This window comes from Macaca nemestrina, chromosome 5 (genome assembly GCF_043159975.1).
Source record: "Macaca nemestrina isolate mMacNem1 chromosome 5, mMacNem.hap1, whole genome shotgun sequence".
NCBI classification, from domain to species: Eukaryota; Metazoa; Chordata; class Mammalia; order Primates; family Cercopithecidae; genus Macaca; species Macaca nemestrina.
The window spans coordinates 43387399-43413479 of NC_092129.1; the positions used below are offsets into that span (position 1 = coordinate 43387399).

Here is a 26081-nt window from a genome sequence, read left to right on the forward strand (position 1 = left end):
TGAAACCTCGTCTCTACTAAAAAATACAAAAAACTAGCCAGGCAAGGTGGCGGGCGCCTGTAGTCCCAGCTACTCAGGAGGCTGAGGCAGGAGAATGGCGTGAACCCGGGAGGCGGAGCTTGCAGTGAATTTAGATCACTCCACTGCACTTCAGCGTGGGAGAGGGAGCGAGACTCTGTCTCAAAAAAAAAAAAAAAAAAAAAAAAGTTCCTCCATTTTTTCTTCCACAGTAGCGACTAACCAAGACTAAAATTTATTTGAAACCACGCTTGTTAGCAGAAATGCTTACTACAGACTCAAATAACTCCAGGAAAATTTGGTCCCTTGCACATAACTGGGCATTTAGTAAATATCGATGGGATGAATAAATACTGAATAAACTCAACAATTTTTATCAGAACACTGACAAGACTGAGAAGAAAACATTACACATGTCACTGTGGAGCTCAACTACTTTCAGTCATTCCATGCCAGCCTCTGAGAGGCACAGGTAGAATTCCAATAAAGCACAGTTTTCTTCCATGGTTGCAACCTCAAAAGAAGTGTTGAAATTCAAATAATCTTAAGCTCTGTCGCCTGTACACATAGGAATATTCTCCTTATAATGTGACTGAATAAAGTTATCCTCAGAGAGGGAGACAATGGTATCTGCTGCTTTCCCATCAGCTGGGCCAGAAGCTACTAAATTAGACAACTGAGCTGTAAATGAGGAAGCAAGGAATCTTCATTCCTAATTATTTCAAAGACAGTCATATCCTATTATGTCCCGAAAGCACCAAATTTATTTGTAGCCCAATAATTTGACATTAGTCTTTCTTTCTTTCTTTCCTTCTTTCCTTCTTTCTTTTGAGACAGAGTCTCGCTCTTGTTGCCCAGGTTGGACTGCAGTGGCACGATCTTGGCTCACTGCAACCTCCACCTCCTGGATTCAAGCAATTCTCCTGCCTCAGCCTCCCATGTAGCTGGGACTACAGGACTGTGCCACCACACCCAGTTAATTTTTGTATTTTTAATAGAGAGGGGGTTTCACCATGTTGGCCAGGCTGGTCTTGAACTCCTGACCTCAGGTGACCAACCCACCTTGGCCTCCCAAAGTGCTGGGATTACAGGCATGAGCCACCGCGCCTGGCCTTACATCAGTATTTCTTAAAGAGAAGCAAATGCCAGAATTTAATGCACAGATTTAGTTGTTGTGGCAATTGTTACAGAGTGCATTTGTGATAAGTGGATTTCTTTTTAACGGTATGTGAAGCTTCAAACCTTAATAAGCAAACACATAGTAAGTAGAAATTGATTTCTATAAAACCAGGCTTCATAAAGTTGTATAGTCTACAGAAATAACACATTACATATTTTTCAGATTTTTTTAGTAGTACACAATTACTTTCTCCAAAATACACAAACCAAAGTTTTGATTAAAAGATTTACACTAACTGGCTGGGCTTGAAGCCAGAAGTTTGAGAACCACCTGGGCAACACAGTGAGCCCCTGTCTCTACAAAGCCCTTGGCCTTAAGAGAACATTGGCAGTAGTCTGACAGTACTGTCCATGGGCCTGTGGTGGCAATGCCCATGGGAGGAAGCTCCTCTGCCTTTGAAAAGGGGAGGGAAAAGTGGGAAGGACTGTATCTTGTGGTTTGAGTGCCAGTTGAGCCACAGTACATTAGAACACCAGGTAGACTTGTAAGGTTTTTGACTCCAGTCCCTGGCTCCCAGACAGCAACTGGACCCACCTAGGGCCTGGGGAAACTTGTGACCCTGAAGGCAAGGACACAGGCCTGGCCCACGTTGCCACCTACTGATTGTAGAACCCCAAGGCCTTGAGTGAACATAGGTAGTAGCCAGGAAGTAGTTACAGCGGGCCTTGGGCGAGACCCACTGCTTTGCTGACTTCAGGTCTGTCCCAGCACAGTCCTAGTGGGTGGTAACCAAAGGGGTGCTGTGTCACTCCACCCCCATCCAGGGGGCTCAGAACAGAAAGAGGAACTTTTTTTGAGAGAAAGGGAAGAGAACAAGAGTTTCTGCTTGGTAATGCAAAGAATCCTTCCAGATCTTGTCCAAAATCATCAAGGTGTTACCTCTACAAGTCTGAAAGAACCAGTGTTACTGGGCTTGGTATGCCCCCTAAAGCACATGCAGCTTAGAGCACAACACCCAAGTCCTTTTGAACATCTGGAAAGCCTTCCCAAGAAGCATTGGTACTTCAAGCCCAGACTGCAAAGACTACAATAAATATCTAACTCTTCAATACCCAGACACAGACAAACATCTTTAAATATCAAGACATTCCAGGAAAACATGACCTCACCAAATATACTAAATAAAGAACCAGGGACCAATCCTGGAGAAAGAGATATGTGACCTTTCAGATATAAAATTCAAAATAGCTTTTTTAAGGCAACTCAAATTCAAAATAACACAGAAAAGGAATCAGAATTCTATCAAATTTAACAAAGAGATTGAAATAATTAAAAATAATCAAGCAGAAATTCTCAAGATGAAAAAATGCAATTAGCCTACTGAAGAATGCATCAGAGTCTTTTAATAGCAGAACTGATCAAGCAGAAAAAGGAATTAGTTTGAAGACAGGCTATTCAAAAATACACAGAGGAGACAAAAGAATAAAAAACAATGAAGCATGCCTACAGGATTTACAAAAAATAGCCTCAAAGATAGAAATGTAAGACTTATTGGCCTTAAAGAAGAGGTAGAGAAAGAGGGGCAGAAAATTTATTCAAAGGGATAGTAACAGAGAATTTCCCAAACCTAGATGAAGATATCAATAGCCAAGTACAAGAAGGTTATAGAACATCAAGTGGATTTAACCCAAAAAGACCACCTCGAGGCAGTTAATAAACTCCCAAAGGTCAAGGATAAAGAAAAGATCTTAAAAGCAGCAAGGAAAAAGAAACAGCATACAATGGAGCTCCAATACATCTCGCAGCAGACTCTTCAGTGGAAACCTTGCAGACCAGGAGAGAGTGGCATGACATATTTAAAGTGCTGAAGGAAAAAAACTTTTACCCTAGAATAGTATACCTGGTGAAATATTCTTCAAACATAAAGGAGAAATAAAGACTTCCCCAGACAAAAGCTGAGGGATTTCATCAACACCAGAACTATTCTACAAGAAATGCTAAAGGGAGGACTTCAATCAGAAGGAGAAGGAAGTTAACGAGCAATAAGAATTCACCTAAAGGTACAAAACTCACTGGTAGTAGTAAGCACACAGAAAAATACAGAATATTCTAACACTGTAATTGTGGTGTGTAAACTACTCTTATTCTAAGTAGCAAAACTAAACAATGAGTCAAAGAAAAAATAACTACAACAACTATTCAAGACACAAAGTACAATAAGATATAAATAGAAACAACAAAAAGTTAAAAAGCAGGGGAATAAAGTTAAGACATGGAGTTTTTATTGTTTTATTTTTGCTTGTTTATGCAAAGTGTTATCTGCTCAAAATAATGGGTTATAATATTTGCATGCTTTATGGTAAACTCAAACCAAAAAACATAACAGATACACAAAAAATAAAAAGCAAGAAACTAATCATATCACCAGAGAAAATCACCTTCAATGAAAGGAAGACAGGAAGGAAAGAAAGAAGAAGACCACAAACCAATCAGAAAACAACAAAATGGCAAGAGTAAGTCCTTATTTATCAATAACATTGAATGTAAATGGACTAAACTCTCCAATCAAACGACAGAGAGCAGTTGAATGGATAAAAAACAAGACTCAATAATCTGTTGCCTCCAAGAAACACAACTCCCCTAGACCCAAAATAAAGGGATAGAAAAAGATATTCCATGCCAATGAAAACAAACAAAAAGAACAAGAGTAGCTGTACTCATATCAGACAAAACAGATTTCAAGACAAAGCTATAAAAGACAAAGAAGGTCACCATATAATGATAAAGGTATCAATTCAGCAAGAGGATATAACAATGTTAGCCGGGTGCGGTGGCTCACGCCTGTAATCCCAGCACTTTGGGAGGCTGAGGCGGGCAGATCACAAGGTCAGGAGATCGAGACCATCCTGGCTAACACAGTGAAACCCCGTCTCTACTAAAAAAATACAAAAAAAATTAGCCGGGTGTGGTGGCATGTGCCTGTAGTCCCAGTTACTTCAAAGGCTGAGACAGGAGAATGGCATGAACCTGGGAGGCGGAGCTTGCAGTGAGCCGAGATTGCACCACTGTACTCCAGCCTGGGCAACAGAGCGAGACTCCTCCGTCTCAAGAAAAAAAAAAAATTTAAAACATATATGCACACAGCACTGGAGCACCCTGATATGTAAATATTATTTGTGCTAAAAAGAGATCCCAATACAATAATAGCTGGAGACTTCAACACCCCACTTTCAGCATTAGACAGTTCGTCCAGACAGAAAAAGAAACATTGGACTTAATCTGCATTATAGACCAAATAGACCTAAGAGATATTTACAGAACATTTCATCCAATGGCCACAGAATACACATTCTTTTCCTTACTGCATGGATCATACTCAAGGATAGACCATATGTTAGGTCACAGAACAAGTCCTAAAACATTCAAAAAAAAAAAAAAGTAATATCAAACATCTTCTCTGACCACAATAAAATAAAACTAGAGATCAACAAGAAGAGGAATTTTGGAAACTATAAACACATGCAAATTAAACAACATGCTTTTGAATAGCCAGTGGGTCAATGAAGAAATTAAGAATGAAACTGAAAAATTTCTTAAATGATAATGGAAATACAACACACCAAAACCTATGGGATACAACAAAAGCAGTACTAAGAGGAAAGTTTGTAGCTGCCTCAAGTACCTACATCAAAAAAAAAAAAAAAAAAACACAAAAACAAAACTTCAAATAAACAACCTAACAATACATCTTAATTAGAAAAGCAAGAGCAAACCATATCCAAAATTCCTAGAAGAAAAGAAATAATAAAAGATCAGAGCAGAAATAAAATTGAAATCAAGAATACAAAAGATCAGTGAAACAAAAAGTTGGTTTTTTGGAAAAGTGAAAAAATTTACAAACCTTTAGCCAGACTGAGAAAAAGAAAAGATCTAAATAAATAAAATCAGATATGAAAAATGAGACATTACAACTGGTACTGCGGAAATTCAAAGGATCATTAGGTGGCTACTGTAAGCAATTATATGCCAATAAATTGGAAAATCTAGAAGAAATGGACAAATTCCAAGAAATACACAATACCAAGATTGAACCATGAAGAAATCCAAAACCTGAACAGACCAACAGCAAGTAATGAGATCAAAGAAGTTTCCCAGTAAAGAAAAGCCCAAGACCTAATGGTTTAACGCTGAATTCTACCAAACATTTAAAGAAGAACTAATATTAATACCAACCCTACTCAAACTGTTCTGAAAACTAGAGAACGAGGGGATAGTTCCAACTCATTCTACGAGGTGAGTATTAGGCTGATACCAAAAACACACACACATAAAAAAAAAAAAAAAAACTACAGGACAATATCTCTGAAGAATATTGATGCAAAAATGCTAAATAAAATACTAGCAAACTGATCTCAACAATACATTAGAGGCCAGGCACAGTAGCTCATGCCAGTAATCCCAGCACTTTGGGAGGCTGAGGCAAGTAGATCACTTGAGGTCAGGAGCTTGAGACCAGCCTGGTCAAATAGTGAAATGCCATCTCTACTAAACAAAAAAAACAAATTAGCCAGGTGTGGTGGTGCAGACCTGTAATTCCAGCTATTCAGGAGGCTGAGGCAGGAGAATCACTTGAACTCAGAAGGCGAAGGTTGCAGTGAGCTGAGATTGAGATTGTGCCACTGTACTCCAGCCTGGGTGACATAGTGAGACTCTGTCTCCAAAAAAAAAAAAGAAAAAGAAAAAGAAATAGATCAACAGAATGAAGGAAAAAAAATATATGGTCATTTCAATGGATGCTGAAAAAGTATTTGACAAAATTCAACATCCCTTCATGATAAACACCTTCAAAAAACTGGGTATAAAGGGAACATAACTCAACATAATAAATGCCACATACAACAAACCCATAGCTAATATAATGAACAGGGAAAAAGTGAAAGGCTTTCCTCTAAGATCGGGAACATGACAAGGATACCCACTTTCACCACTGTTGTTCAACATAGTGCTGGAAGTCCTAGCTAGACAATCAGACAAGAGAAAGAAATAAAGGGCATCCAAATTGGAAAGGAAGAAGTCAAATTATCCTTGTTTGCAGATGATATAATCTTATATTCGGAAAAAACTAAAGACCACCAAAAAACTATTAGGACTGGTATACAAATTCAGTAAAGTTGCAGGACACAAAATCAACATTCAAAAATCAATAGCATTTCTATATGCCAACAGTGAACAATCTGAAAACGAAATTTTAAAAGTAATCCCATTCACAATAGCCACACTGAAAATCAAATACGTAAGAATTAATCAAAGAAGTGGAAGATCTCTGTAATGAAAACAATAAAATACTGATGAAAGAAATTGAAGAGGACACCAAAAAAATGGGAAAATATTCCATGTTCATGGATTGGAAAAAAATCAACATTGTTAAAATGTTCATACTAGCCAAAGCAATCTACAGATTCAATGCAATCCCTATCAAAATACGAATGACATTCTTCACAAAGATAGAAGAAACAATCCTAAAATTTGTATGGAACCGTGAAAGACCGAGAATAGCAAAATCTATCCTAAGCAAAAAGAACAAAACTAGAGGAAACGCATTTCCTGACTTCAAATGATACTACAGAGTAATCAAAACAGCACAGTAGTGGCATAAGAATAGACACATAGACCAATGGAACAGAATAGAGAAACCAGAAACAAATCCATACATCTACTGTTAATTCATTTTTTACAAAAGTGCCAAAAATATGTTAGGGAAAGGACAGTCTCTTCAATAAATGGCACTGGGAAAACTGGATATCCATAGGCAGAATAATGAAACTAGATCCCACATCTCTCAACATATACAAAAATCAATTCAAAGAGTAAAGACTTAAATCTTAGACCTCAAACTATGAAACTACTACAAAAAAACATTGGGAAAACTTTCCAGAACATTGGTGTGAGCAAAAATTTCTCGAGCAATACCCCACCAGCACAGGCAACCAAAGCAAAACTGAATACATCGGATCACATCAAGCTAAAAAGCTTCTGCACAGCAAAGGATACAATCAACAAAGTGAAGTGACAACCCACAAAACGTGAGAAAATATTTGCAAACTATCAATCTGACAAGTGATTAATAACCAGAATATGTAAGGAACTCAACTCTATCAGCAAAAAATCTAATCCGATTAAAAAATGGGCAAAAGATTTAAATAGACATTTCTCAAAACAAGACATGCAAATGGCTAACGGGCATATGAAAAGGTGCTCAACATTACTGATCATCAGAGAAACGCCAATCAATACTGCAATGAGATATTATCTCACCCCAGTTAAAATGGCTTATTTCCAAAAGACAGGCAATAACAAATGCTGCAGAGGATGGGGAGAAAAGGGGACCCTCGTACAGTTAGTAGGAAGGTAAATTAGTACAACCACTATGAAGAGCAGTTTGGAGGTTCCTCAAAAATCTAAAAATAGAGCTACCATATTATCCAGCAATCCTACTACTAGGTATGTACCCAAAATAAAGGAAAATCTGTATGTCAAGGAGATATCTGCCATATTTGTTGCAGTATTGTTCACAGTAGCCAAGATTTGGAAGCAACCACAGATGAATGGATTTTTAAAATGTAGTACTTATACACAATGGAGTACTATTCAGCCATTAAAAAGAATTAGATCCTGTCATTTACAACAACATAGATGGAACTAGAGGTCATTATGTTAAGTGAAATAAGCCACACACAGAAAGACAAACATAACATGTTCTCACTTATTTATGGGATCTAAAAATTAAAACAATTGAACTCACAAAGAAAGAGAGTAGAAGGATGGTTACCAGAAGCTGGGAAGGGCAGTAGGGTGGGTGGGTGATGATTAATAGGTATAAAAAAATAGAATAAGACATAGTATTTGATAGCACAACAGAGTGACTATAGTCAATAATTGTACATTTTAAACTAAAAGAGTATAAATGGATTGTTTGTAACACAAAGAATAAATGCTTGAGGAATGGATGGATACCTCATTTTCTATGATGTGATTATTATGCATAGCATGCCTGTATCAAAATATCTCATGTACCTCATAAACATATACACTTACTATGCACCCACAAAAATTAAACATTAAAAAGATACATGCAATACTTAACTTGATTAATCATTTTATTGTCAACAAGAAAAGTATACTTACTGTCAAAGAGGTAGGAAAGTTAAGTCCTAATTGAATCTACATCAAAAGAAAAAGAAAAAAAGAAACTTTCTATTTAAATCTGTTGAAAGCTTCAATTATTCAACTGACCTGAGAAAATGAAACTTGGGTACACTATTCCTGGGTACATTTGCATCTTTCCTCAGAGAGCCCGCATAGGAGCTTTCATTGCACTAACTTCCAGCCCTCTGCTGTCTTCCCAGCCACTATGGATCAAGCTGCATATTAATGAGTAGGAGCAGCCAGAATATGGGAAACTCAGCCAAGAATACTAGGACAGACAAGAAAAGAGCTCACTATTTTCAAGAAAACATCTTTTAAGAGTTCTGGGCTCCCAGAAGTCAGGCCAAAACAGAAAGAAACTGCCTTTGGATGGGGATAAATAAGTTTGAGCTTTGTGCCCAAAGGGGATGCTAAAATACTTTTCTTCTTTTTTTGTACCATCTGTTTTAATAAAGGTAAATCTGGGTTACAGCAGCTTCATACTTACATCAGAATTACTTGATTTGTTTGGAGATATAATAAAATCCATAGTGTTAGGAATCAAGAACTTGAAGGAATTTATTATTTTTTTAAGAGCCATCTGGAAGCACTGTCAAATTACTTCTTTTCTCTACCTACTCCTGGGAGCAATTATGGATATTCCCTGAAAATGTCTTAAAGATAAAACACATTATCTAAAAACTTGAGAATTTGGTATAAAGTATATTTCATTTGAAACAAAATAAATAATTCCCCTGTAACAACTTTTACTCATTGTTTTTTTTTTTTAAAAAAGTTGATGTATGGCTAGGCGCAGTGGCTCACGACTGTAATCCCAGCACTTTGGGAGGCCGAGGTGGGCAGATCACAAGGTCACAAGATCGGGACCATCCTTGCCAACATAATGAAACCCTGTTGCTATTAAAAAAAATACAAAAATTGGCCAGGCACATCGGCTCATGCCTGTAATCCCAGCACTTTGGGGGGCCGAGGCAGGCGGATCATGAGGTCAGAAGATTGAGATCATCCTGGCTAACATGGTGAAACCTCGTCTCTATTAAAAACACACACACACACACACACACAAAATAGCTGGGTGTGGTGGCGGGTGCCTGTAGCCTCAGCTACTTGGGAGGCTGAGGCAGGAGAATGGTGTAAACCCGGGAGGCGGAGCTGGCAGTGAGCCGAGATCACGCCACTGCATTCCAGCCTGGGCAACAGAGAGGAATGCAGTGGCGTGATCTCGCCACTAGTAAAAAAAAAAAAAAAACACAAAAATATTAGCTGGGCGTGGTGGCGCACGCCTGTAGTCCCAGCTACCTGGGAGGCTGAAGCTGAAGAATCACTTGAACCTGGGAGGCGGAGGTTACAGTGAGCCAAGATCAGGCCTCCAGCCAGGCGACAGAGCGAGACTCCGTCTCAAAAAAAAAAAAAAAAAAAAGTTGATGTAGAACCTCATTCTTAAAAACCATTTTTCAAATTTTAGTTTTTGGTTTTTTTTTTTTTTAACAAAATGCAGCTTTTTCTCCACAATGCTGTATTTCATCATAAATACCTGATAAAGTTCCATCAGTATTTCAAAATTCTCATCATTGTATTGCACAGATTATAATCTCATGCAGAGCTGCAAACAACCCCATCTTTGAACTTCTTGTATTACATGCAAATTGTTAAGTGTTGCATATTTCTGTAGAACATTCCCCTTCTGAATAATCTATAGGTCGAATTGTCTATAACAAGTATGGATTAGTTTTTCTCCATCTTACAGCATCTTGGTGCCCATCGAGTCTGCACTCTCTAGTATACAGTTATGGAAATCCCAAAGCAAAACTTCCCTTACACTACAAAGTGGTATAGCTAGAAAGTGAAAGGAACCTAACTATTCTGACTTTTAGGCTAGGGCAAACAAACTTATTCTGTAATTTCTTAGTATTCCTCAGCATTTTCATAGCACCTATCAAAATCCCTAGCATGTAGTAGACATTTAAAAAATACAAATGACCCCTGAACAACACAAGTTTGAAGTACATGGGTCCACTTATATGCAGATTTTCTTTGGCCTCGTGGGCCACCCCTGAGACAGCAAGACTAATCCCTCCTCCTCCTCAGAATATGATAAATATGAAAAGCTTTATGATGATCTACTTCCACTAATGAATAGTAAATATATTTTCTCTTCTTTATGATTTTCCTAATAACGTTTTCCTTTACCTAGCTTTCCTTACTGTAAGAATACAGTATATATGTAACATGCAAATCTGTGTCAATTGACTATGTCATTGGTAAGGCTTCTGGTCAACAGAAGGTCACTAGTAGCTAAGTTTTCAGAAAGTCAAAGTTATACATAGATTTTCGAATGCACAAGGTTGGTTCCCCTAAATCCCCACTCCCAGTTGTTCAAGGGTCAACTGTACCTACTGGCTGATAAAACTGAGGCCACCTTTAATCTTGAATCCATTGAAGCATATGGGCTGATCCATTACCAGATTGAAATTTCTAAACACACACAGTCAGTTTTGCTGACATCAATGGGCAATGGTTTTCTAACTGAAAAATAATGTTTCCAAGATATTGGAGACTTGGTCAAAAGCAGAATTTAAAAGCTAATGGAAAACAAAAAAGTCCTCCCACCCCAAAGGCAATCTCAGCTGTTGAAGATTCTTGCCCCTCTTAGTTGAGGCAGGCGGATCACAAGGTCAGCAGTTCAAGACCCAGCCTGACCAACATGGTGAAACCCCATCTCTATTAAAAATACAAAAATTAGCTGGGCATGGTGGCGCGTGCCTGTAATCCCAGTTCAATGGGATCCCAGCTCAGTGGAATTACTAAAATGAGCACTTAGTGCTGTATATATCCTCTAATTAATTTACAATTTTATACACAGAGGAAAACACCGAAAACTGGATGAGTCAGGAAAAGACTTTGAAGAGAACGCAGAACATAAATACACCCTTATAAAATGTTGACCTAAGGCAGAGAAGATGAAGAACCATCTAAAAGGAAAGAATGGCACAGGCAAAAAAGCTTCAAGGAACGCGTGTGAAATGTATAGTATTGGTTGGTGTGTGTCTCCACTAAATGGTTTAGAAATCATGAAAAGTCAAACTGAATAAAGAAACGATATTCAGGAGGTTGATGCAAGAGAATCGCTTGAACCCGGAAGGCGGAGGTTGCAGTGAGCCGAGATCATGCCACTGCACTCAGCCTGGGCAACAGAGTGAGACTCCATCTCAGAAAAAAAAAGAAAGAAAAAAAAGAAAATCATGGCAGTCAGGGGAACTCCCCTGCTTTCAGTATGCTCTATCCAAACCCATCACTACCTTCCCAGGAATACTGCACCCAACCTTTCTTCCTCCCTTAAATGATCAAGTGTTCCTTACTCTTCACTGAATTCTTTTGGCCTGTGAAGATATGAACCCCCTTTCTACTCCTGTCTGAAAAGATATTCCCTCACTCAGTCCCAACCTCCTCACTGTCTCCTATACTTTGATTTCTATAAATATTCTAATGCTTCTCCCACATAAAAAGTTTTCTGAAGTAACAAATTTCCATGTTCTCTAACATATCATTTCAGACTATAAAAAGAAAAACTTTAAGGTATCATGTTTACATTTATTACAAATGAAATCTTTTTTAAAATTCAGTTGACATCTCATTGAACTTTCTGTTATAACCCATATTATATTCCCAAATTCATACAAAAAAATCAATTTTTAAAAATGAAAGTTTAGAGAATCAAATCACTTAAATTTTTGAGTTGTCAATACTTGGCCAGACTCTGTTATAGAATACCTAATTCTATAAGAATTTGTATTTCTCTACCCACAAAAATTAAAAATTAAATTTTTTACTTATATTTCTCCTCAAATGTAAGACTAAAATGAGCACTTCATGCTGTATACATTCTCTAATTAATTTACAATTTTATACACACAGGAAAAAAAACACTGAAACCTGGATGAGTCAGGAAAAGCCTTTGAAGAGAACACAGAACTTGATACACCCTTCTAAAATGGTAACTTAAGGCAGAGAAGATGAAGAACCATGTAAGAGGAAAGCATGGCACAGGCAAAAAAGCTTCAAGGAACACATGTGAAATGTACAATATTGGTTGGTGTGTATCTCCACTAAATGGTTTAGAAATCATGGAAAGTCAAACTGAATAAAGAAAAAATACGATTATTCCAGATTGTAGTGAACCATGAAGTTTAGGCAAAGGAGTTCAGACTTGGGTTTTTTTTGTTTTTGTTTCTGTTTTGCCAACGTAAATTTTAAGAAAATAAAAGAGTGGAGGGATGTTTTAGAGAATTAGGTCTGGCAACAATGTAAAAACTAGAACAGCAGTGAAGAAGGTGAGCAGCAGAGGGAGGTGGTAATTAGCAGGGAGAGCCAAAAGAAGGCTCAGACAGTGAGGTAGGCACACGGAGATAAGGGCGGTGGGTCTCTGGGGGGAGAAAATCATACAAAGGAAGCTTGAGAGTTCAAAGAAAGACACCATAATTAAAGGGTAACCATTCCCAAAGTATTTCACTCTAAGATTCCTTTAAATATTGGATCTGCTTCACAAACGTCCTCATCAAACACAAGTGGTTATTTTCAAAAGGCTGCTGTTTTAAGCTTACCTATCGCTACCATGAGCTTAAAACATCAGGTAGAAGACATCTTAAAGATGTTTTAAAGAACACAGATCAAGCCAATACGATAATGAGATGATATTTTTTAGCAGCAGCTACCATTTGATGAGGGCTTACTATGTGTTAAACACTGTGCTAGGCCTTCTGCCAACATCATCTTTCCTCCTCACAATTTTGTAGGTATAAATATTGTTAGTTCCTTTCCTAAGACTTTATTTTTTTAGAGCAGTTTTAGGTTCATAGCAAAATTGAGAGGGAGATACAGATCCCAACCTCCCTACTTCCACACCTGCACAGCCTCCTCTATTATCCACATTCCCCATGGGGTGGTGCATTTCTTACAACTGATGAACCTACATTGACCCGTCATTATCACCCAGAGTCCATAGTTCACATTAGGGTTCACTCTTGGTGTTGACATTTTATGTGTCTGGACAAATACATAATGATGTGTATCCACCATTAAACTCAGTCTAACAATTAAATGATCAACCTGAAGAAGGGTACATCTTTAAAACTAGTAGAGCCAATATTCAAACCCATACTGAATGTGTTGCATAAGATGGAAACATACCTGAATTACCACTTAGAACCTCTGACAAACAGTATGCTTTTAATAAATATATCTCAGTCATCAAAATTATGATATAATTAGGTACCATTTTAACAGAATTGGAGGATTTACACTTTCACTAAAAGTTAAGCAGCTCGGTGGCTCGTGCCTGTAATCCCAGCACTTTGGGAGGCCGATGCAGGTAGATCATTTGAGGTCAAGAGTTCGAGACCAGCCTGGCCAACATGATGAAACCCATCTCTACTAAAAATACAAAAATTAGCTGGGCGTGGCAGTGCGCACCTGTAGTCCTAGCTACTTGGAAGGCTGAGCCAGGAGAATTGCTTGAACCCAGGAGGCGGAGGCTGCTGTGAGCCAAGATTGTGCCACTGCACTCTAGCCCAGGCAACAGCAAGACTCCATGTTAAAAAAAAAAAAAAAAAAAAAAGCTAAGCAGCTCAAGCGCCTTCAAAACAAACTCTATCTTGGGATTGAGAAAAGTATTTTGGCTATTTGAGAATTTTGTATCTTTTTACTATAAACAAAACTTATTTCTCAAATTTATATAATTAGTCATTTAAAAAAGGAAATCATTGAACAAGACTGCAAAACAATTCTCAAAAACACTTATTTTCAAATTATAATATTCAATGAGAAGCAATTTATGGCCAGGCGTGGTGGCTCATGCCTGTAATCCCAGCACTTTGGGGGACTGAGGAGGGTCGATCACGAGGTCAGGAGTTTGAGACCAGCCTGACCAACATGGTGAAACCCCGTGTCTACTAAAAATACAAAAATTAGCTGGGTGTGAGGGTGCGTGCCTGTAATCCCAACTACTCAGGAGGCTGAGGCAGACAGGCAGAGGTTGCAGTGAGCTGAGATTGTGCCACTGCACTCCAGCCTGGGCAACAAAGCGAGACTCTGTCTCAAACAAAAAAAAAAAGCAATTTCTTCTGAAGTATCAAATAGTCAGTTGAAAAAGTCATCTGTATTGAAAAGTTTAAAAACATAAAACACACAAATAAAACCACCTTTTCAAAAAAGAGACACAGGCATTGCTCTGTTATTAATACTGTTATTATCTGAAAATCTGGTTTTTACTTAAAAGGAGCAGGGACTATGAGATAAGGAAATAGGGTGATAAGAAACAAAATGAAGGAGACAAAAGATAAATTATTATTTCTTAATAAAAGTCAACTTAGTTTACGTGTTTTCTACATGGGTACCTACTTTAAATGTATCTACTAACTTAAAATGTTTCTTCTAGAGTCAATTAATATTGGTAGAATATTTACTATGTATAGGCACAGATTTAAGAATTTTACATGCTTCAACTCCTTTATCCTATAGCTGATTTATATGGTCTCTATCCTTGAAAACAGAGTCAATAATTTTGAAACCTAAACATCTAAAAGGCCTCTGGGGCCTGACCAGGAATTCTGGAACAAGAGTCATCTGTCACTGAGGCACAGCATGATGTGTGTAAACCTTTAAAACCATAAAGGGCAAAATAAATGTTTCCAGGTCACATCTTACTATGTGGTTCTGTTCTAATGATGTCTCTGTTTAGTGTTATTGTGTGATTTGATGACAGGATAATAGAGTTACATGCAATAATCATTTTCAATAAGGTCCACGGACACCAGCATGATCTGACAGCAATGTGGACCACACTGAAACGTCAATGCATTCCTCTGATGCAGCTGGGCCCCAGGCACTCAGCACTCTGGCCCTTCCCTCAACCACGAAGGTTCTCCGGCTCCTCTCCCATCTTTGCTCAAAAGTCGCCTTAATGAGGATTAGCAGGCCTCCTGAAAATTATAACCCACTCTCTCTCCTAGATGTCCGTTAGCCTGTTTTATTTGTTCTATAGCACTAATCACCTTATAGCCTACTATAATATTGACTTTTTGTTACTGCAGTGTTTTTATTTTTCTTTTTTTTTTGAAATAGAATCTTGCTCTGTTGCCCAGGATGGAGTGCAGTAGCATGATCTTGGCTCATTGCAGCCTCCGCCTCCCGGGTTCAAGCAATTCTCCTGCCTCAGCCTTTCGAGTAGCTGGGACTACAGGTGCGCACCGTCACACCTGGCTAATTTTTGTACTTTTAGTAGAGACAGGGTTTCACCATGTTGGCCACAATGGTCTTGACCTCCTGACCTTGTGATCTACTCACCTCAGCCTCCCAAAGTGCTGGGATTACAGGTGTCAGCCACCCCGCCTGGCCTGTAGTTTTTCTATCTGCCCCTACAAACATCACCATAGCAGGAATTTTGGTCTTTTTGTTCACTGAAGTACCTGAAGAATTTAAAAGGTGTCTGGCAGAAAATAAGTGCTCAATATATACATTTGTTAAAAGTGTTTTAAATTAATGAGTGTATAAGATAATCAGCAAAAAGATAAACCTAGAGCCAACATTTCCTTATAGTCTTTCAGGTGGGAGAAAAACTTAAATACAAGCAGTTACCATAGAATCTTAATACAAGTTTTCAAGAACTTACAAATTTCCTCTCGTCATATAATTACAGGAATACAGCAGCTTTTCCAATGCATCTTTCTTACGCAAGCATCTTCCAACTCAGTAATTCCAGAAACATCTTAACATTCTCAACATACCACACAAATCCCTTGTTACATACCACATAAATCCCTTGTTATAGGTTTTCAATACGGAATTATAAGAAAGTTAAATAAACCAATATTTTTAACCCCTAACTCCAAAGAACCTGTTATAAGGATTAGAAATAATATATTGAAAATAGTATATACAGGTACTTGAATTAAAAATTCTTATCAACCAGCCACTTTGGAGGCTGAGGTGGGAGGATTATATGAGCCTGGGAGGCAGAGGTTGCTACAGATTGCACCACTGCACTCTAGCCTGGGAGGCAGAGCAAGACCCTGTCTCGAGGGGAAAAAAAAAAAATTCTTATCAATACTTCATGGAAATATGATAGAATAAGTCAGTGACTATCCACAAGGAAGAATAGGAAAATACAAGTCCCTCAATATAATCTGCCAATCTGGAATTGTTTAAGTTCTACCTAAATCAGCAACTCCTGAGGGTAAGGGGTGAGGGGTAAACTGATTAAAAAGCTAAATTCATTAATTCAAAAAAAACTTGAGTGTGTACTTACAAATGCTAGGGTCTGTCCTCCATTCTGGGTTTACAATAATGAGCAAATGAAACATGACTCTGCTCTCCTGCAGCTTACAATCCAGTAAGAAAACATTTCTCTACTTTTACACAATCACACAGTCCCAAGAGGGAGGAAACACTGGTGTCTTCAAATAAGAACTGTTTGAGCCCATTAAGAATTTTAATTAAAATGGCACACACTACTGCCCAAAATAAATGAATTATGAGAGGAGAGTACTTTAATGTGAATGTTGTTCTTCATGTGTCAAAATTGTGATTCCCAGTTTAACAAACATCTGTGATGGACAGTAAAACTTTGGTCGTCATTTGCATCCACTAGGATACAGCATCCAACTCTCAGTTTCTCCTTTCTGTACGAATCTCTCAAAAACAGTGAATCACCAAAGGACCAGCATTGGTTACCAAAATGAATATATTTTGTTCTGTAGTTTCCTGTCCTGGGGGCGAAAATACAAAACAAAACAAAAAATGGAGCAACGTACAGCACAAAATACTCAACTAGAGGCATCATGCCAAGAAAGCAACAAAGTTTTATACTTAAGCCAAAGACTCCTGGGTTCTTTTCAAAATTTTAAATCGTGACAATTATCTTGATGTTTCTTGATGAATCAGATCTGTCTACAGAACAAAAGCTTGCTCGGGAGTTTTGTGTACTTTGAGGAATAATTATTTCCTAAGCTTATTCACTTTTTTAAGAAAGCAGCTTACAGACAGATTTAGAAGCCGGTATGCTTGAGTGAAAACATTTGTAATCAGTCAACCTACAGAGGCATTTTGCTTGAAATGTCAATTGAAAACAATTTTGTGTGGAAAAAGAACTTAAAAATTGATCCCATCAAAAAATATTTCTCACTTTTTTTTTTTTTTTTTTTTTTTTTTGAGACGGAGACTCGCTCTGTAGCCCAGGCTGGAGTGGCATAATCTCACCTCACTGCAACCTCCACCTCGGGGTTCAGGTGATTCTCCTGCCTCCACCTTCCGAGTAGCTGGGATTACAGGTACACGCCATGCCCAACTAATTTTAGTATTTTCACTACAGATGGGGTTTCACCACATTGGCAAGGCTGGTCTCAAACTCCTGACCTCATCAAGTGATCCACCTGCCTTGGCCTCCCAAAATGCTGGGATTACAAGCGTGAGCCACCGCACTGGTGTCTAATTTTCTTACACAGATTTCTGTTTCAACTCTGCAGTTTAAATTGTTGCCAAATTTTTCAAAGTCACCGCTACTTTTAATGAGTTACGGTATGGAAGCTTGCATTTAATTATAATAGCATTGTGTGACATTCAAATCTCTTCAATTTCATTGTTTCCTTCCCTCTTGGTGTAACTATATTAGTAAATAGCACATAATATATTGATGAACCTATTTTTATAGCTGATTAGCAAAATGTATATTTTACCTTTCCAGACCGTACACACACACAGTTGCTAAGCAGTTATTAAAATGCATCTATCAATACACATCCACGTAGGAGTGTTTTCACTTATCTACTGCTGCATGACAAACCACTCTAAAACTTAATGGCTTAAAAAAAACAATTGATACTTTTGCTCAATATTCTGCAATCTAGGCAAGGCTCAGCTGAACAGTTCTTCTGCTCACCTCCCCAGCCATCATATAAGGCTGCATTTAGCTGACCGAAAAGCCTCCCTCTCTCCCAGCATGTAGTTCTAGGGCCTCTCTCCATTCATGTGACCGCCCACTAAAATAACTGGACTTCTTAGATATAATTGCTGGAACTTCTCAAAACTTAGGCCTGGAACTTGCACAGTATCGATTCTGCTGATTTTATCAGTTAAAGTCTAAGACTTATGCCACACACAGAAGGAAGGGCCTACCCAATGGTGTAAATACTGAAAGCAGTAGTTTTCTTGGAGCCCTCACTGTAACAAATCATAAGGGCAATTTATATTCCATCTTCAGAACTTATACTGTGTTCCTGAGGGTTAAGATGATAGAAGAGGCAAGTTTTTTTTTTTTTTTTAATTTCTGGGAAAATATTTGAAAGCAAGGCAATAGATGAGTAGTAGATTGGCGGTGAGGGATGAACATAGTCAACTATAAAATAGCATATCTGAACAGCAGTGCTGACGAGTTGATGGGTGCAGCACAGCAACATGACACAAGTATACATATGTAACAAACCTGCAGGTTATGCACATGTACCCTAGAACTTAAAGTATAATAATAATAATAATAAAAATGTAGACCTTCATATACCTTTTTAATGGAACTTGTTTATTGGTAAAATTAAGAAGGAGTTGTATATAGAGGCTTAGTTATTATTATGCAACACATAATCTTCAAGAAGCTGAACAAGGGAGATGATACACCAGGTTTATCACAGGAAAGTGTATACACTACACTTCATCCACCGTTAGTGTCAGGCTAACCAGCAGAATCAGTGGAAAGACAAGAGCAAGCAATCTTTTAACCTTTCATCCAGAACCTCTCACAGTCCACTAGCCTGGGAGGGTGTCGACTCTATACACTTCATCTAGTCAGTCTCTCACTGGGAAAGGCAGAGAATACTCTCATTCCATACACCCTTTGTATTCAATAGCTTAACTTCAAGTCAATGAAGCCACTCTGAAACTTGATACTCTATAGATCTTCCTTAAATTGGACCTCTATGTAATATATATCTTTATTTCCTTCTATAAAGCCATCCAAAAAAAAAAAAAAGAAGAACAGCGAATTCTATTTCTTTTTTTCTTTTCTCCACCACCAATACATTTATTTGCAGGAGATGGGGTCAAATCTTACCATGAACTGGGTAGGACTAGAGACGCTGATCTGCCCAACCTCTGGGTACTCACAACTGCACAGGTAACCAGATCCTATATGCGAGGCATTGCCATTAAAAAGATGAGCATTAGATGAGGAGGGCACATTCTAAGTACTCACATGATTTCCCATTCAGAGGAAGGTGCTGCCCTCATTATCAGAAGAATAGTGTTGAGAAAAACGCAGGCAGAACCTAGCATTTGCCTACCAGCATGGGCCTAGACATGATGGTGGCCGTGTGCCAGGGGATCACACCCTATTTACAAAGGAGGAGAATGATGCTCCCAGCTGAGCTGCAGGATGGGCGCTGGGCTGACTGGAGGGGTAGATGGGGTGGGGTCTGACCCCATTAGCCTTTCCCTGTCCAACCTGGGTCCCCACAAGCCATTCTCCGGCCCTCTGCACAAGACAGACTCAGCAAATCCATGAGGTATGGGGATTCTGCCAACTCCCCACCTCCCCCCACCTTTCCCAGGTCTGGCAGGTGACCCAATCCACTGGGTGCAGCCTCACCTCCACCCGACTCCACATCTGGATAGACACATGGCAAATATGGAAATTGAAACCCGGCTGGGCTGGAGCACATCTGATTGTTGTTGGGTTGGAGTCATCTTGCAGGTATCCCGAGATGGTCAGGCCTCACTCACGGTGGCCAGGTTGAGACCATGTTTTTTAGATGATTCAGGTTACTCCAGGACGAAGCATGATCCTGATGACACCCAGCGGAAAAGCAGGCTGGAGCCTCGGAAGAGCTGGCCCTGCATACTGAGGTATTTCCAGCAGTGAATCCAGGATTTGAACACCAGGGAGTAACAAGGGAGCCCAGCCTGCAGGCCGCAGTTGTTCACAGCCAGGAAGTCGTCAACTAGCAGGAAGGGGTAGGTCAGCATGCTCACTGCAATCCCCATCAAGCCCTTAGTGTGGCTCCGGACGGCCAGGGCCTGGTGGAAGCTGTCATCCACCAGGTAGGCACTGATGAAGTGGGCCAGTAAGTTACAGCCCCACAAGAAAACCACATCACCCAGGAGGTGAGGGATTAATCCAACAAATCCCAGCAGCCCTTCCTCTTTGAAAAGTTTCCCAATGGAGCTTAGCACACCACTGTACTTGGCTTCCCATCCCACAAACTGGACCATCCAGCGCATTGAGATGACACACAGCGGGTGGGCCAACATGCGGGACATGCACTGCATCATCATCCCATAGGAGGTCTCCTTCACCATTTTCTTCAGGGAAGTCTTCATATCATCCTTGTTGGAAACCTGCTATATCTCATCTGGAGGGAAAACCTTCTTCATACTACCCAGGTCACAGTAAAGAGGGCGTTGGACATCAGCCGGGGCCTCAGGCCTCAGAACAGCCCTATCTTACCATCCACTTGCACATCGTACTTGGCATAGGTGAAGAAGCTTGGCAGATAGACGACTTTCCTCCCCAGCACATAAGGCTTTGTGTTTGGGTCTTCCTTAATTAAAGCAAGTTCTTAACAAAGTTGTTCTAAATTACCTCGAATTTTGATAACATGTCATAAAACTCATCTGTTAAGCTTTAATAGCTGCACGTGCCAACCAACTTAATTAATATATAATATTTTTCAAAGAAAAAACTCATATGTATTACAACTGACCTCTATTGGTATTTCTTCAGTTTACCCTAAATGTTGACAAGTGTTGCCATTTATTATTTACATTTGGAGAGGGCAAATCTTAGGAAAAGCAAAAAGGTTAAGGAACACAAAGAATTCTATTCAAAGAAACTCACAAAATAAATTTTGGAGCACAAACTGTGGTACAACAGTTTTCCTTTGTATTTCTAAACAACCACTAATAAGACTTTCTTTTTGCAATATGCAAGCTTCTTTCATCAAGCCAATTGGTTTAATTAGCATTTACATCATTTTAAGTTATGACTCACGTTAACAAAATAGAACAGTTGTAGAAACAACGAAACTTCAACGCTCGCTCAGAAATCACCCAACCCTAACCTTGTCTCTGCTTTCCAGATGTAGCAGCAGCTTCTTTAGATGAAAGGGGAACGGAAAGGAACGTTTTCCATGGGGAAGGGGATGAGGGCAATAACATGGATCCAGAGCATATATGCTACCCATATATTCATGTGAAGGATCTCCTGTCTAATAACATGGATCCAGAGCATATATACTATCCATACACTCACGTGAAGGATCTCCTGTCCAATAACATGGATCTAGAGCATATATGCTACCCACACACTCATGTGAAGGATCTCTGTCTAATAACATGGATCCAGAGCATATATGCTACCCATATACTCATCTGAAGGATCTCCTGTCTAACAACATTCCAGAAGCTACATGACAGAAATGTCAGTCATCATATTCACCACCAGCAAAGAGCTTAAGGCACTTACATGAGCAAAGTTACGTTGACAGGAGGTGCCCATTGGAAATCACAATAAGTATCAGATACCTTGCTACCACTGACCAAACACAAACGAGATCAACAGAAAATACCATCGCAAAGATATGATTAGACTGAATATGTATAAAATTATTTCACTCTATTTTGGGGTTAAATAATTTTACCTAAATTTAAAGTAACACAGTAACTATACTCAATGTCAACACTGCTTCTATTTCTTATTAACAATATAGACCATGAAACTGTATCAGAACATTAGTATTCAATAATTTTATGTTCTGGTTGATGTCCTTACAGAACTTTCACTTCATCTTCTTTGCTAGATGAAATAATATTGATTACTTTGTGTTTACCTTTGCTAAAATCTATCAGTAATACCTTATAAAATTTAAATTAAGGTATGGCTGGTCAGGCGCAGTGGCTCATGCCTGTAATCCCAGCACTTTGGGAGGCTGAGGCGGGCAGATCACCTGAAGTCAGGAGTTTGAGACCAGCCTGACCAACATGGAGAAACCCATCTCTACTAAAAATACAAAACTAGCCGGGTGTGGTGGCTCATGCCTGTAATCCCAGCTACTCAGGAGGCTGAGGCAGGAAAATCGCTTGAACCCGGGAGGCAGAGGTTGCGGTGAGCCAAGATCGCGCCATTACACTCCAGCCTGGGCAACAAGAGTGAAACTCCATCTCAAAAAAACAAAAAAATAAAAAACAAATAAAAATTTTAAAAAATTAAATATGGCTATATCACAGAACTTTAAAAGCCAAATTTTTCTAACATTACTTTAAAATCTAGAAAATCATGTTTCCATTCATATCATTTTTTATGAAGATGCAATTACTGAATAAGAATAATTCAAGTAAGAAAAGTTAGAATTAGTTTAAGTAAAACAAGCAAAAAAGTATATAAGCACTTAGGAAACATACAATGCAAAACAAATTAGTTAGATCATCACTGTTATTCTCCAAGCAACTGAAAATAACTACCTCTAAGAGGGGAGAGGCACAAAAGCGGGAATAGAATTTCTAACAGAAAGGCCACTGTTTACCCGTAAGTTTCACACTGTAGAAATATGAACACCTGCCAGATACTTAAATACACCCACATGCAGAATGTTCCATCACTTTTTAAATTTTTAATTACCTCCATTTATTATAATCACCAACAGGTAATTTTCTAAGCAACATAAGATCAGCATTGAGATTGAGGTTAGCTAAATAGTCTAAATTAGTTTAAGCAACTACTTTTGGATAATCAGTTGCACTTGTGCCCACTCACAGGGAGAGGCTGTTGAAAGTCAAGGATTTCCTCTGCATTCTCTTGCCTGCAGAGCTAAACGGTTACAACAGAATCAAGTTCAGTAACTACACTGGAGCAAGGAAAAATTAAATTGCTCAGTGAAATTAAGTTTAGTGGGTTGTAACACTTCATTTCTTCATTCTGCACTCAAGACAATTTGACTTTCCACACCTATTATATTTCCAAGTCCAACTAGGTGACATGTATCTCTAAGCATTTAAGTTCCCCTTAAAAAGCCTTAGTCTTGGCCAGGCACGGTGGCTCACACCTGTAATCCCAGCACTTTGGGAGGCCGGGGAGGGCGGATCACGAGGTCAAGAGATCAAGACCATCCTGGCCAACACGGTGAAACCCCGTGTCTACTAAAAATACAAAAATTAGCCGGGCATGGTGGTGCATGCCTGTAGTCCCAACTACGTGGGTGGCTGAGACAGGAGAATCACTTGAACCCAGGAGGCAGAGGTTGCAGTGAGCTGAGATGCTGAGATCGCGCCACCACACTCCAGCCTGGCAACAGAGTAAGACTCCCTCTCAAAAAAAAAAAAAAAAAGCCTTAGTCTTTAACCCTTCACAAAGTATTGTTATGATTGGCAACTTATTTTCTGAAATGCCACAATCAAGTATGAAACTGTTGTCTCAGGCAGGGCAGAAATAAACTGTTTTGAATAAACGTTTAAAGCTTAGATTCTCCATACCAGCATTCCTCAGCTCAGAGGTATTTCACATCACAACGCAGTATGCATATTATATGTGCATATATATGTACCTAGAAACCCATATTCAAAACACAAACACATATGAAATGTTTCACGAAACATGTCTTACCCTTACTGTATGATACGCTCTGATATTTTATATTCTATTTCTTTGTTTACATTGCTCATTGTCCCTAATTTGATTTCACCAACCCAGCAATGCAGTAGCAACCACAGTTTGGAAAACTATAACTCCCTCTATGCAAATACCAATTCAAAGTTCTTCATAAAATTCACTCCTGCCAATCAGGATTAGTGTGACACCCTGTGCAGATGGGACTACAAAGACACTCCAAAGAGGTGACTGATTTGTAAATGAGTCTGTTTTTGAAACATGAATGAAATATGCAGCAGAGAATCCAGAGCAGACGAGCACTAACTGCATATCTAAGAGCAAATTAGTCATTTATCATTAAACTGAAAGTACTCTGACGCAGACTTTTTTTGGACAGGAAAATGGAAATTTAAACAAGACTTTATTTTTTCTTAATATGCTTGCAAAAAAAAATTAACTGATACTATCAAGTGTTGAAAAGGATGTGGGAAAATGTGTACGCTGTTATTAGGGCTGCAATTTTGTACAGCCTTTTTGGAGAGTGATTTGAGAGCATCATTAAATTTTAAACATGCATATCCTTTGACCCAGCAATTCTTCTAGCTATGCTCTTGTACATGCAATCCAATAGATGTGTAAAGACACTGGCCATTGATAAGAAAATACTTATGGTACAATCACATTTTTAAAATTATTTTAATTTTTTAAAAGAAATATTAAGAACAGCAGGTATTTCCATATCATTCTCTCTTTTTTTTAATGTGACCAATTCAGTTTCTTTTCAGTACACATTGTTTCTCAATGAGATGTTATTAATATTCTGGGCCAACTATTTCTCCATAATTTTTCATTTTTTAAATACCCAGGTAAGGGTGGCACCAGCCTTGACTGAAAAATAAAACAAAACAAAAAACCACTATTCCATGTATACTGAGGAGAAAAAAAATTTTTTAAGCTGTTACGAGGTGGCGAAAAGCCAGTTGCAGAACAATACATATAGTATGAGTCTAATTATGTGAAAAGAAATCACCCACGCTCTGAGGGGTGTGCACATGAATGATATGAGTCGGAGGATGTGTGAAAAGAGATTGACAGTGTCTGCTCTATGAGCTTTGATTTTTAAGAATTTATTTCCATACTGGTGGATAATTTGAATAGGTTACAATATTTTATTTGGGGAAACTAAAATCCATAACATATTCACCCACCGTAAGTGGCTATTTTAAGCACTGGGAGTTGGCAGAGCTCTAAAACAAGGAGGGAAGGAGACTAAGAGGAATTAACATGTTCTAATGACATCCTTGACTCATAAAGTCCCTTTTCCTTCCTCACTAAAGTGACAAGATCTTTCTGTAATATAGTGAGGTTCATAAAAATACAATTAAAAAACATGGAAATTAAACAGTAACACTACCTCTGTTTTATGTCCTCACTGTCACCCTCTTCCCGCAGGACTTGTAGAAATGTTTCCTCTAACCTCCACATCTAGCTTGTATTTCATGCTTCCTTTCATTGTAGTTACCAATTACTCTCCTGCTTGGCCCAGGAGATTAGAAGTTCTTTGAGGTCAGAGGATATTTATTATCATTCTCATCCACTGATCTCTTGCTGTCCATTCTCCCTAGAAAAGTAGCTGCTTCGTAAGAGGCTGTGGAATGATGTTTTAAAAATCCGGGAAACAGACACCTAACTTGTCATGACTTTTAATTAGTTTACAACACTAAGATGAGTCAGAGAAAAATGGATCACATTCAACAGCAACAGTTGAAAACAAAATTACAATTGTCCTTTACTTGCTAATACAATGAGTACTAAGTTTATTTTCCTAACTTTGAAACTAAAAAAAATTTAAGCAAAGCCACATGAAGTACTACCACTTTAATGGGAGCAATTATTTCAAGGATTGTATTCAAATAAAATCAACAAAATAATAACAGCATACCGTGTTATATACTGTTGTGCCAATCCAGTACCCACTGCCCTCTCTTATTAATACAACACCAATTACTTTCTAGGGCAGCTGTGTGCCCTGATAAAAACACAAGACACCCCCAGGCAGCTGGAAGTTGACATATATAGTTTCAATGTGATGAAAGCAGAAGTCACCAGAAAGAG

General features: G+C 38.5%; 1 protein-coding gene and 1 pseudogene across 3 annotated transcripts in view; both read right to left on the minus strand.

Moving 5' to 3' along the window:
• Positions 1-26081, minus strand: part of LOC105465711 (NHS like 1) — a 273877-nt gene that overhangs the window by 210432 nt on the left and 37364 nt on the right. The gene's annotated exons all lie outside the window — the stretch shown is intronic.
• Positions 9574-26078, minus strand: LOC139363318 (mitochondrial carrier homolog 1 pseudogene; annotated as a pseudogene).